The sequence below is a fragment of the Gambusia affinis genome, linkage group LG09, assembly GCF_019740435.1.
Source record: "Gambusia affinis linkage group LG09, SWU_Gaff_1.0, whole genome shotgun sequence".
In the NCBI taxonomy this organism is placed as follows: domain Eukaryota; kingdom Metazoa; phylum Chordata; class Actinopteri; order Cyprinodontiformes; family Poeciliidae; genus Gambusia; species Gambusia affinis.
In genome coordinates, this window is record NC_057876.1 from 14,017,400 (window position 1) to 14,030,343 (window position 12,944).

The 12,944-nt window shown below is 39.0% G+C and overlaps 1 protein-coding gene across 3 annotated transcripts in view; it reads right to left on the bottom strand.

The window, feature by feature from the left end:
- The window catches only part of spock1 (SPARC (osteonectin), cwcv and kazal like domains proteoglycan 1), a 135,342-nt gene that overhangs the window by 106,242 nt on the left and 16,156 nt on the right, over nucleotides 1–12,944 (bottom strand). The gene's annotated exons all lie outside the window — the stretch shown is intronic.

Sequence of the window (12,944 nt, forward strand, 5' to 3'; positions counted from 1 at the left end):
TTATTCAAATGATTATAAGCAAAGTTGACGTTAAATTTCTGGACACAGTACTGGAGCCCCTGTGAGCACTTTAAACTGTAGTAGACTCTTGCTGAGAAAAGCCTTCTCGCCGCATCACACTGACAGTACCAAGAACCATTACTACCGAGAACTGATCATTTTAAGATACAACATTTCAAAATCAAGTGGATGAATTTGTGGCGTAGACGAAGATGTTTGTAATTTAGCTGCATGATCTCCATGTGGTGAGCAAAGGGGAGAAGAGATGCTACTTTAGAATAGTCGTTAAATAAGAAAAACTCTCAAAAGATCGAAAACCATCAAGATGGTTTTGTACTCCTCCAGTTCCAAGCAAGAACTGGAGTAGTACAAGTTGTGATGCACATTAAACAGATATTAAGCACTCAATGAATCAAAGAAAAAAAGACTTTATGCTCTGAACAAAGCAATGCTGACACCCTGAAAACAATGCCCTTGATAGGAAACAGACAAATACGAATGTTATGGCTCATCTCTACTCATGGATTCAGCCAATAAAACACATTAGAGGAAGACGAATAACACCCTGATACAGTATACGGAGATGTAGAGGCTGCCACACCAAGACGGAAAAAACTACACCATCTAATCAAATGCTTGATCCAGCACACAGCAGGGGTGGCAGCTTCATCAATATCAATGACAAAAAAAAAAGCACTCACCAACATCCACAGATGAAAAAATATATATCAGGACATGAATCATAACATACGACTAAACCATTCATAGTCTTACAGGAAAACAAAATGATAGAGGAAAACTACGGATGGTTTATATGTGGAATTATGCATAATTTTCTTCATTTGCAGAATATGAAGAGGTGTAAATCAGCTCATTACTTTGATTCATGAACACACACACACCCTCCCCCATAAAAAACAGCATGCCGCTGAAGTGTGAAGAATGAAAATACAGCAGTTTTATAGTGCCACTGCAGTAACAAGGAGATGTCTCCCTATCATTACTATACCATAGATTTAAACCAGAAATGACATGCAGTCAAAAATATGAAGTATGGTGCAAAAACAATAAAACTAAGATTTTGAAATAAATCACTCTTCAGAGCTGAAAATGCAGACTGAATAACAAATGGATAAAAAAAAAACTGTATTAACAAATATGATTTTGACGCTTTCAATTTAGTTTGTTATTTTACTTCCCTCTTTAATTATCATACCTAAGCTGCTCTTAAATGCCCGGTTTACTGCATAATTGGCCAGCAGAGACTGTATTATTCTTTAATGCTTCTTTACTCATACTTTATATCTAGTCATCATTGTAGCCTGTGAAAGATACTTTATTACTGAAATTACTTAAGTCAATCAGTTGTCTAAAAATGCCGTACAAGTTTGGGATTTTTTTCACTGCAATATGAGCATCTACATTTCTTTGCTTAATATTTTTAAAATTCCCACTTCAATATAAATAACATTGATCATGCCCATCACCTTATAATAATGCAAGTTTCGACATAAGCAAAATAAACATCAGTATACATCAGGATTTATCTTCTAAGAATTACAAAATCTTTTGATGCTATCTAATAGCTACAATCAACAAACACAGAAATCAGCACAGCAAGACCCTGGTTTAAACAATTATAATGAAAAAAGGTCATGTTAATTATCAGTATTGATCATTTTCATCTGGCAAATTCAAAAAGATTAAAGAAGTGTCTACACGGAGGATGAAGGATAAAATGTGAACCCTGATTTATTATGAATATTAGCTCTGCGTCTGCAGAGCATAAGCAGCAGCAGTGTTTTTATTTATCTCCCTCTTTATCACTTAGCGCAAGATCTCCAAACACAAAACCCACGGTGGCTTCACTGTCTTGCTAAGCAAAATATCTGACAGCATCTCTCAGATATGTTGCTCAGCAACATATCTAAGAGATATGTTGCTAAGCAGAAGAGCTTCATATCAGCACCCAGAAGGCTGACAGAAAGGTGATTCCTTCAGAGCAAGAATAAAACTTGGAGAGGCTGTCATGACAAAGTCAAGAGAGAAAACAGACACCGTTGTGTTCTACTAATGACGGATTGCGCAATTCTCACGTCCCTTCGGCCTTGTGCCTGTACATCTGCTCTGCTCATAGTATTGATGGGTTTCATATTAAAGTTCCTCTTCCTCTTGCACAGTTCCTGTTTTGCCATCAGTGACCCTGCTGTTTCCTTTCTCTCTGTTGTAAACTCCAACTCGCATGCACACGCACTCACATATACTTTACCAGACAACCTATTTGTCTCAGTTATAAGGGGCAGCAACCTTTATCTTCCCTGTGTCCAAATTGTCCTCTGCTACTTTTCAGTAACTGGCTTCTAAAATACTAACAAATTATATTGAAAGTCCAGTCTGGGTTACCTTTCCCTGTGCTTTTAGCAATCAATCTCTCCAAGACTTTTGGAGTAAATGAAAGCCTGAGTGTGTTTATGCATCAATACACAGAGTAACAAGTCAGCAAGTGAAGATGCGAATAAATCTACACACTTTAAATCACCGCTGTAACAATGGATTTTTATATTTTTTCAGTAGAATTTTTTTGAAAAAACAAGAAAAATTTTGATCTTGGAGCAAAATATTTCATCTTGAATTAGAACAATGACAGGAGAGAAAGGGGAGATGGCACAGTGTTTTAAAAAAAGAGAGGCGAGCCAAACAGCCATAAATGATGCATTTTTGGTGGGGAGATTCGCTGAAAGGAGGCTTTAAACGGGCGTCTAATAGTTGTGGGAGTGGGGTTCTCTGAGCCACACCCTGCCCTTCCCCCTCCCTACTGGGTAACAATGACTGAACAACAAAGCCAATCTCTGCACGTAGCACACCAGGGCAAAGAAAAAGATGCACTGAGGACAGCAATTTATTTTGGATGCACAGGGGGAGGCGTGCTTCCAGGTGTGAATGTGTGCACAGAAGGCCGAAGAGAGCTAAAAAAGAACATGCGTGCTCAGCAAAACCTTTTTCCTCCATGAATGAAATGGAAAGGTGGGGGCAAGAACACACAAAATAAGCAACCAGAGCAAGTTGGAAGTAAAAATAAAATGCCAGGTGCTTCCACTGCAGAACAACACCTGCTAACACGAATTCTCCTAAATGATCAGTGAGCCAATGCTGGTGTTTTGACTGGCAGCTCTGAAGAGGCTGTCATCTCAAAGTGCTGCTGATAAACGATGACAACATTTAATTCCCACCATGAGAGAGTTGAGACAGGCCACTCTAATACTCAACACTCAAGCTATTATTTGAGCATTTTTTTTTCCTACACGTCACCAGGTTCATCAACTAATGAATTGACAATCTGGTGCTTTGCAGGCATCCCGTGTCCTGCGCAAGTATGATTTAGTGCCTTTCTGTAACCTCGGCAGCACGCAGCAGGGCAAATGGGATTTCAGTCTGAAAACAGTGAGCGTAAGAGAGAGAGGGAAAGGACAGGCAAATTCTTTGAAGTCAAAACAAACAATGGATTTAGAAGTGTTAAAACTAATTTTCCACATCTTGACAAAAACAGTGAAGCTGCCAAAATGGCGATGACAGCAGTTTGTTTTGGTAAAAGGAGATCAGTGTTTGGACAAATCTTATAAGAAAAACTAACATTCTTTGTCACTTCAATCAATAAATAAATCAAATTTTATTTGTATAGCACATTTCAGCATCAAGGCATTTCAAAGTGCTTTACATCATATCAAACACAGAAACACAATGCAGCATAGAATCAACAATCAAAACACGACAATGAGTCAAGTTCCGTCAATAACTTTGTAATTGATTACGTTTCAAATACAATCCTAAACAGGTGGGTTTTCAGTCGCGTTTCCATCCATAAAAGGTTTAGTGGTTACACTCCTACTGTGTTATATGGAACGAAATACCTATAGGTATTTTTATTCCCACTCACACTCACACTCACTCAGTTTAAAATGATGTAAACAGCCTTTCAACGGGCTTCCGGCTCTTTCACAAGATTTCGCTCTGGGACTCAGTCGTCCCTCACGGATTTTTGTGCAATTCTGTGGTACCTGTTAGTGTCTTGAATTTACAGGGTAATTTACTTCTGTTAATATAAATAAAAAAAATAGTGCTATGTCCAACCATTGAGCAATACATTTGTTGAAAAGACTACACTGCGTCCCATGCAAACAGCGTAAAAATGCTGTTAAAATATCCACATAAGATGCATACAGGAGCCTAAAGGTGGTTTAAAAGATGTGAGTAGGGATTTCTTTGTCTAGTTACAAGTATTAGATTCCCACACCAATCAATATGTCTTTTTAAATGATTGGTGTCAAAGTTTACTGTCTTTGAATGAACTATGTGGCTGAAACTTCTGCTGTCATTTTATTTATTTATTTTTTTAAATCTGCCTTTTGTACTTTTCCCTAGGTGTTTGCTCCAAACAACAACTTTCACAGTGAAACTGTGCTAGTTGCTGCAGCACCCAATGTATTTGTGCTGGCTGTGGCAACATATCCACAGACAGCTGTTGGTACAGGAGAGCTTTTTCTGTAAAGGTATTTATAAAATGTTGCAATGTTTAAAACAAAACAGTAAATTCAAATTCAAGTAGCACAATGATTTCTGTGAGTTTTGTCTGCAGACAGTTAATTTGGAACATTATTTTGCAAGTCAAATTATCAACCAATATCAAAGCAAAAGGTAGATGGCTAAACAACAGAGAGCTGTGCATGTCTTATGTGATGCATTGTCAAAATTAGTGGTTTTCTTGACCTAGTAAGCAGCATTTTGAGGCTAAATTGGGACAGTATCTCTCTTATAAGAAATACAGAGACAGCTGCATTATATTGAAATATGATTTAAATCCAGTACAATGACAAATAGGCCTCAACTAATGTAGAGCATGTAATACTGATTAAATGTTGTGTATTATTCTCCACTATTTTTCTTAACTAAAAGACAAGAACTGGTCGACATAAAATAGTCATAAAAAGTTGTTCATGGATGTATAATGTTTGGAGAGCTCTTCCAGGCAAAATGTCCAATTCTTAACCCATTTTCTTCAGATTACAAAGTTAGATTTGTACCAAATAATAGAGGGTAAGTATTTTAACGGGGATACTTCAAAACATGTTATTTAATGTACAAACCTCAGTACTTTAATCCTTTATCTTTCATTGTCTTAACTTGCCTCTTAAAAAATCAATTCGTTAAATCAATGTAGACGGCAGCTAAAATTTCTAATCTAAGCTCTAATCGGGAAGGTTTTTATTCTAGTACACTACTGACAAGTATTGTTTATGTCAAAAAGCTAGAGGAATGATATTTGTGACAGAGAAAAGCAGTATGTCTGTGTTCAGTGTGCCGGTACTGTGTATGTTACAGCCTCTACTTTATGTAAATCAGCCCGGTTATTCTTATTCTCTGTGGCCTGAACTCTGTCACTAAATTTTGATTGGCTGCTTGAGTTTTCTTCTGTTTATTTTTTGCCATTTCTTCCCCACTGCTCCAGCTGTACTGTGCCTATTCAGATATTTTCTCTCCTGACCAGAAGACTTTGATGCAGCCAAACAGCACAGAGAAGCTGCAGGCTCACAACAAAGTTGACCCTGTCTGAAACAGAAGCGCAGATGAAGTCAGCGTCGCATACAAATGTGACTGTATTCTCCGCAGCTATTCTGTATTAACATAAAAGCGCCTGGAAAATTAAAATGGTAACTATCGCCTGAGCAAAATGACATATTGTTTTCATAAACAAGAACAGGAGATTAGGCAAATGTGGAACAAAGGTGCACAATCAAATCTGCAGGGTAAGAAACAGATTCTACTTTGTAAATAGAAGAAAAGATTAGGGATGTTTGTAGCTTACTGAAACACAATTTTGTTTAAGCTTTAACTTACAGTTAAACAACTGTTATACTTTTTGTTAGCTCAGCAAGAAGCTACAAAAAATAAAAAGAACTGTACCAAGCCTTTTCTATGAATCAGAAATAGGCTGCTTTAAAAGATACAGTTTAAGTATAAAGTTGCAAATAATAATAATAATAACAAAACCAGTTAATCCTTACAAAAAATATTTTAGAAAAGGCTTTTTACAATGTTACAACTTGCTTAGACGACTCTTTTGGGACATTGGAGAACAGCACATAAACCAGATTAGTCAAAAACAGATAATAAAACCCTTAAGCTACTACAATATAATGGCAGATGAGAGTAGACATTACCTAAGAAAAGTGAAGCAAATTCAATCAAGGCTTTAAAGAAACCTGCAACAGATGTGTGGTATACGAGGGCACTTCCATCCATCCATCTTCTTCCGCTTATCCGGGGTCGGGTCGCGGGGGTAGCAGCTTCAGAAGGGAGGCCCAGACTTCCCTCTCCCCAGCCACTTCCACCAGCTCCTCCGGAGGAATCCCAAGGCGTTCCCAGGCCAGCTGAGAGACATAGTCCCTCCAGCGTGTCCTGGGTCTTCCCCGGGGCCTCCTCCCGGTGGGACGTGCCCGGAACACCTCACCAGGGAGGCATCCATGAGGCATCCTGACCAGATGCCCGAGCCACCTCAACTGGCCCCTCTCGACGTGAAGGAGCAGCGGCTCTACTCTGAGTCCCTCCCGGATGACTGAGCTTCTCACCCTATCTCTAAGGGAGAGCCCAGCCACCCTGCGGAGAAAACCCATTTCGGCCGCTTGTATCCGCGATCTCGTTCTTTCCCACCCTCATCTTCTAGATGAGGGTAGGAACGTAGATCGACCGGTAAATCGAGAGCTTCGCTTTTGGGCTCAGATCTCTCTTCACCACGACGGACCGGTACAGCGCCCGCTTGACGGCAGACGCTGCACCAATCCACCTGTCGATCTCCCGCTCCCTTCTTCCCCCATTCGTGAACAAGATCCCGAGATACTTAAACTCCTCCACTTGGGGCAGGACACCCCCCCTGACCCGGAGAAGGCACTCTACCCTTTTCCGGCTCAAGACCATGGCCTCGGATTTGGAGGCACTGATTGCCATCCCCGCCGCTTCACACTCGGCTGCGAACTGCTCCAGCGAGAGCTGCAGATCACGTCCCGATGAAGCCAAAAGGACCACATCATCCGCAAAAAGCAGAGATGCAATCCTACGGCCACCAAAACGGATCCCCTCAACACCCTGGCTGTGCCTAGAAATTCTGTCCATAAAAGTAATGAACAGAATCGGTGACAAAGGGCAGCCCTGGCGGAGTCCAACTCTCACCGGAAACGAGCCCTTACTGCTGGCACGAGGACACTTTGTTTCATTATTTTTGGTAATATAGAACATTCATACAGGAGGTTCTTCTAATTAGACTGGAGCTTGATCGCAGGGTATTCTTGCTAGATCTTTACGCAAAGTGAAATCAAATTAAAAGAGCAAATAGGAAAATTGCACTTACCTGAGAATTTATGATTAAACCCTGTATCACGGGATGGTTTGAGGAACAAACTTCTTGCTTAACCCTGAACAAAAATCTCTGCTATTCTCAAAATCAGACATGATCTATTCCAGAAAGCATGGGGTTGTTTCATTATCTACAGGAAGGACAATGATTATTCAGTGAGTGATGCGACTGAAGAGTTGTTGGTGTACCCAGCTAGTTTCCTTTCTCACCGACTTTGTGACCTGATTATTTTTACACTCGTATCTTTGTTTTTCTATGGCGTGTAATGTGCGACTCCTTTTCCAATATTGTAGGTACCTGCACATTTGGACTATTTTTGTTCTGATATTCTTTCCCCTCCCACCCCTATTTCTGAAAAACTCAGACATATTTCTGAAAAAAAGATAAAGAAAAACTGGTGTGCTGATGAGACAATTTAAAAACATCTACTACAAACCTTTCCTGGACTAAAATTAGACAAAATAAAAATAGTTTATTCCGAGTGCATCCCATCCCTCCTCCTACACTTCGTAGTCCAGTGATTAGTACTCGACAAAAGGATTAATCAAATCCTACTTTTCTTAACTGAACTCTGACTCCAAGTCTTGGACAGGCTCCTCTGCCTGAGCATGGACACTCATGCATAATGCAAGAAGTAGCAAATGGCTATTCAGTGGGGATGCCGAGTGAAACATGGCAGGCAGGGGAGGGCAGCAAAGAGGAGGAGACACAGAAGGAGGTGCTGGGAAAAAAAGGGAGAGAGACAAAGAGGGGATGGCTGAGGGAGCACAGGGTCACAGCAAGAAAAAGACCAGGAGCATAACGGTAGAATACATACAAAAATACTAAGTTTATGACTCAAATAAATAAAAAAAAATTATAATAAGTGTAATGAAGGAAGGTGGCTTACAGGAAAAAAGAAATCTAAACTTTGATTTGCATGTTAGAGATAAAATAGTGGTGGAATTTTCTGTGATGTTTGTTATACCTTTATTATCCTACATAGCATAAAAGTAATTATTCTTATTACACCAACCAAGCCATAAACTTACTGTAATATGCAAGTTTTTCAACTCTAATTCAGCAGAGCACAAACCTCTTTTTAATATCGAGAGGACAACACAACAAACTAAAACATCTAAATGCTGCACCACAGAAATCTGTTTTGTTAACTTTGGAAAGATGGTGACAGCACCAAATTATTATTTTTTTCTTCCCTTACTAGTCATATTCTTTTTATAAATGCCCAAAGAAGTCAAGAAAACATTTTTTTACTTAAAATATTCACATCTTCTCAAGATGTGTGTGCAATCACTTCTACAATGCTCTATAGGAACTACACAAAATAACAAAAGAAAGCCGAATTATCAGTAGTGATTATTTATATTGCCATTGTCAGCTAGAACTACACAATCATGACAGATCTTATCACACTCCTGTCACATAGTGTAATGGAAGATTATCAGTTATGATTGATGAAGAACAAAATCACAAATTTCTCATGAGTTCTAATTTTCATTTGGGACATATGGGAATACAAAGTGAGCTTGTGAGTACGTCATGTCACAATCACTCTTCTTCTTCATTTGTTTGTTACTTGGTTAACAAATTTCCCAGCTTGTAAACTGAGGTCAACTTTGATTGGCATTGCCTTATTCTCTAATTCCCATCTACAATTCAGTTTATGTTGGGAGAGTGGATGGGTAGATCAAAACTACATAATCTGTGCAGAAGACAATATGATTACATCCTACCGTCTCCCCCCCCGCTCAAAGGTGTCCCGGTTTTCCCAAATGAGAATATGATCACCCTACCGTATTAGAGAAAACATCTAAGAAGAAGATTTAGACACCCAGTATTTTAGAACAATTTATGAACGTCTGCTGATTTACAACTAAACTGTTTAAACAGCTGTAAACAATTTTTATTCAAATGTGGAATCACTTCAAGATATGATATAATTCCTAAACTGTCACCATAAAATAACAGCAAATTGTATGAGATATTTAGGAAGGGGGAGCTAGAGATGAACTGGACATTGCTGAATTACAAGGGTTTATGTTTAGAGTAAAAGATATTCTGAGTCACCAAACTAAAAGGATGCTGACCAAGGGAGAAGTGTCTGGATAAATGCTTTACAGTCAAACAAATGTTGAGCTAGTTGGTCACATTTATAAAGAATTGTGTTTGGAGGCATCATGGTAAGCCTTCTTTAGCTTTCTTGTACAACAAATGGTTCTGTAATAAAATCACTCAGATATGGCACTCTACATACACTGTGAATACACGTTCATAAACCTCTAATGAGTTCTATAATATCTGTCTCATTTGGGCGTTTTCAAATGTGAAGCTAGCCTGGGTTGAAACTCACAGGATTCAGAGGGAAAGGATAAAACAATACAGTGCTTCTTATTAGTTTTGGTTTCAAGCATCACTGCTACTTAAGGAACTAGTCTTGGCTGAAGTTAAGTAAACTGTTCTGTCTCTGTGTACATCAGCACATCCTGTCCACTGTTAATCAGCACCAGTTCCACTGGGGTTTTTGCATTAAATCACCCAACCAGCTGGTCACACAGACAGTCCACATCCTTCAGCTAAGATGCCAGCAAACCCTGACTTGATTCAGTCAGGATAACACTGTGACTACCTCTCTTGGCAGCTGAGAGGCAGAACAGCAGCGGGGTGACTTCAGACCCAAATGTCATGCCAATCCTTTCAGAAAGAACAAAATGGCAAAAAAAAAAAAAGTCCAAGTCCCAGGTGTTTTATATTAAAAAAGGATTTCATACTGAGCTGCACAGTGGTGCAAGTGGTAGCATTGTGCATGTGCCCATCCATGCATGGCTTCTTTGCAGGTACTCCCATAATCCAAAATTATGACTGTTAGGTTAATTGGATTTTCTAAATTGCCCTAATGTGCAAGTCTGGTTGTTTGTCTTTTAAGTCTCTGTGTTGCCCTGCAATATGTTGCCAACCTGTCTAGAGTCTATCCTCCTTCGCAGATATGGACACTGGAGATAAGCACTAGTTCCCTCGTGACCCTGCATGGACAAGCAGGCATAGACAAAACATGGATGGACTTTTGAATTATTAATATATATATATTAATTTGGTGGTAGCAGTATCATCATGCTGTGTGGCTTTACTGCCAGAGGTGTTTGTGCATTGCACAGAAATGATGTGAAAATAAAGAAAGCCTACTTCAAAATTTTTTAACTACATCATCAGCTACAGGGTTAAACCGACATAAAAAAAAAATAAAATATCTAGAAAATCTGAACCTGGGTATATTTATGTACAGTTTATTCAATTAAGTCTACCAGTTCAATTTCATCTTGTAGAACTTCTACTGACTTGTAAAGATGCATGTAGAAATATTTAGTTTGTTTTTTACCGACACTCAAATTTACAGCAATCCCCCACCACATAGCCGATTTCTAAACAGTGCCATGGTTGAATGCCGCTGTACTTTGAGGCATATTCGTGCAAATTTAATTTGGGTGACAAAGAAGAGAGAAATGAGCATCTAAGTATGGAGGTAGAAAGGAGACACAGCAGAGCGAGCCACAGTCACTGTTGCAGGAGACAAATTGCAAACAGCAGGTTCCTCCATGCGATAGGTCAGACAACACACACTCGGACACAAACACACATAATCACCACAGCAGCTCCTGCATCTGTACGGCAGCAGAGCTTGAAATATTCAACATAAATGGCACCCCTATCTATTGCCATTCCTTTCCCCTCCTATTCCTGCTGACTCCCCTCCACTGTCTCCCATCCCCCACTGACAGTTTGCCATTAACAATTTCCATTTACACAGGAGACCCTAGAGGAGCATTAAGAGAAAGCAGAGGAGAAGCACACACACTAGGTAGTCGAGCTTTGGCTGAGAGCAGGCTGTCATGAATATCTTTCACATCACAGGTCCTGTGCTGGACCAAGATGGCCACCTCTAATAAGGCCAAAGTTACCCCTAGGACTGCTGAAATGTCTGGGGAACATGTTTGCAGGGAGACAAGGACATCATAAAGTTGAGAGTGTGGAATCACTTCTGTAGCTGTCAGCAGTGAAATAACTTGAGACTGGGCAGGTTTAGTACTGAAGATACACTCTCTGAAAAAAGGTTCAGAAGAGATTTGGAGGTAAATATTTCTTACTCCGGCTAGTCAGAGGAGAATCTTGTCCCAATTCTCCGAAGACACAAGTAAAAGCTCTGAGTGCTAGGATTTGTTCTCTGTTTATAAAATATTTAATGTAGTCTAAAAAGCACCCAAGACATGGTGCTCCTCAAGGACTTAGTTGAGTTGGAGATCATGCACTATCAAGGGAAAACAGTATCACATCAAGATAACTTAACAGAAACAATATTCCTTTTTAATATTTTAAATCCAATATTTCTTCAAAAAATATGGTAGCCAAGTCTGGTTTTTGTTTATAAAATGTTTTCTGTCTAAGGAAACCCAACGGATTGCAGCAGTCCTTCTTCCTGAATGAGCATGTGGTGAAAGTGGAATAAAACTTTTTTTTTTTTTTATAGTATCTAGAATGGTATGGGTTTGGTTGTGTTATGTTTAATTTGCACACTTACAGGATTCAGATCATTTGTTACCACTGAGAAAAAGACTATTTCTACATAATTTAAAGCACTTCATCTGATAGCAATCTGATCTGTGCAGTGCATCTGTGCTTATTCAGCACACAAATCCAATGATGCAACATCGTATAACCAGATGGAAAAAACACATTCTGCACTATTAATTCTTGCAGACTAAACCAGTTATCCACTAAACAAACAATTGGAAGAAGGAAAATACATCTATTGCTCTCTCTTCCAAACAAGACAGTAAAACTTTGCCTTAAAAAAAAAACAAAAAAAACGGGGAAATATGTGCTAATTCCAATTTGTCCTTGAGTTTTCTGAAAAAGAATATAGCTTTTTAAATTCAACTTCTACTTTGTTGAATGTTTAAAAAAGTAAATCACCCCAGGTTTACCTTTTATCACTAAAAACACAAACTTGACTTAACAGATCTAGAATGCGTTGCATTGCAGTGATAAACATATCCCATGTTTGACAGGATAACTATTAATTACTGACTCTTAATTTTGCCTGGCAGAAACTCATTACTGAATGAACACGATGGCAGTTTTTCATAGGCCATATAGGGAACAGATCAACCATGTTCAAAACGGTGCTCTGCTCAAATGAGACCATAAAAACAATTTGGCACACATGCAAAATATATGTAGAGAAAAACAAAACTGCTCATCACACTAACCACACCATCTCCATGGAGACGCAAAGTTGGCAGCATCAGGATGGCGCTAAATATTGGGCAATTATGGAAGAAAACCTTTTAGAGCAAGAGGAAAAAAAATGCTCTAACAGCTGGACCATTACAACCATACAACCAGAGCTACATTGCTTCATGTTAAAATATATCCAGGTGTTCAAATGGAACAGTCAAAGTCTAGACCTAAATTTATTGTACATTTGTGGCAATAAAAGAAAAGTATCTTCACAGGTGCTCTCCATCCCATATGATCGAGGTTGAGT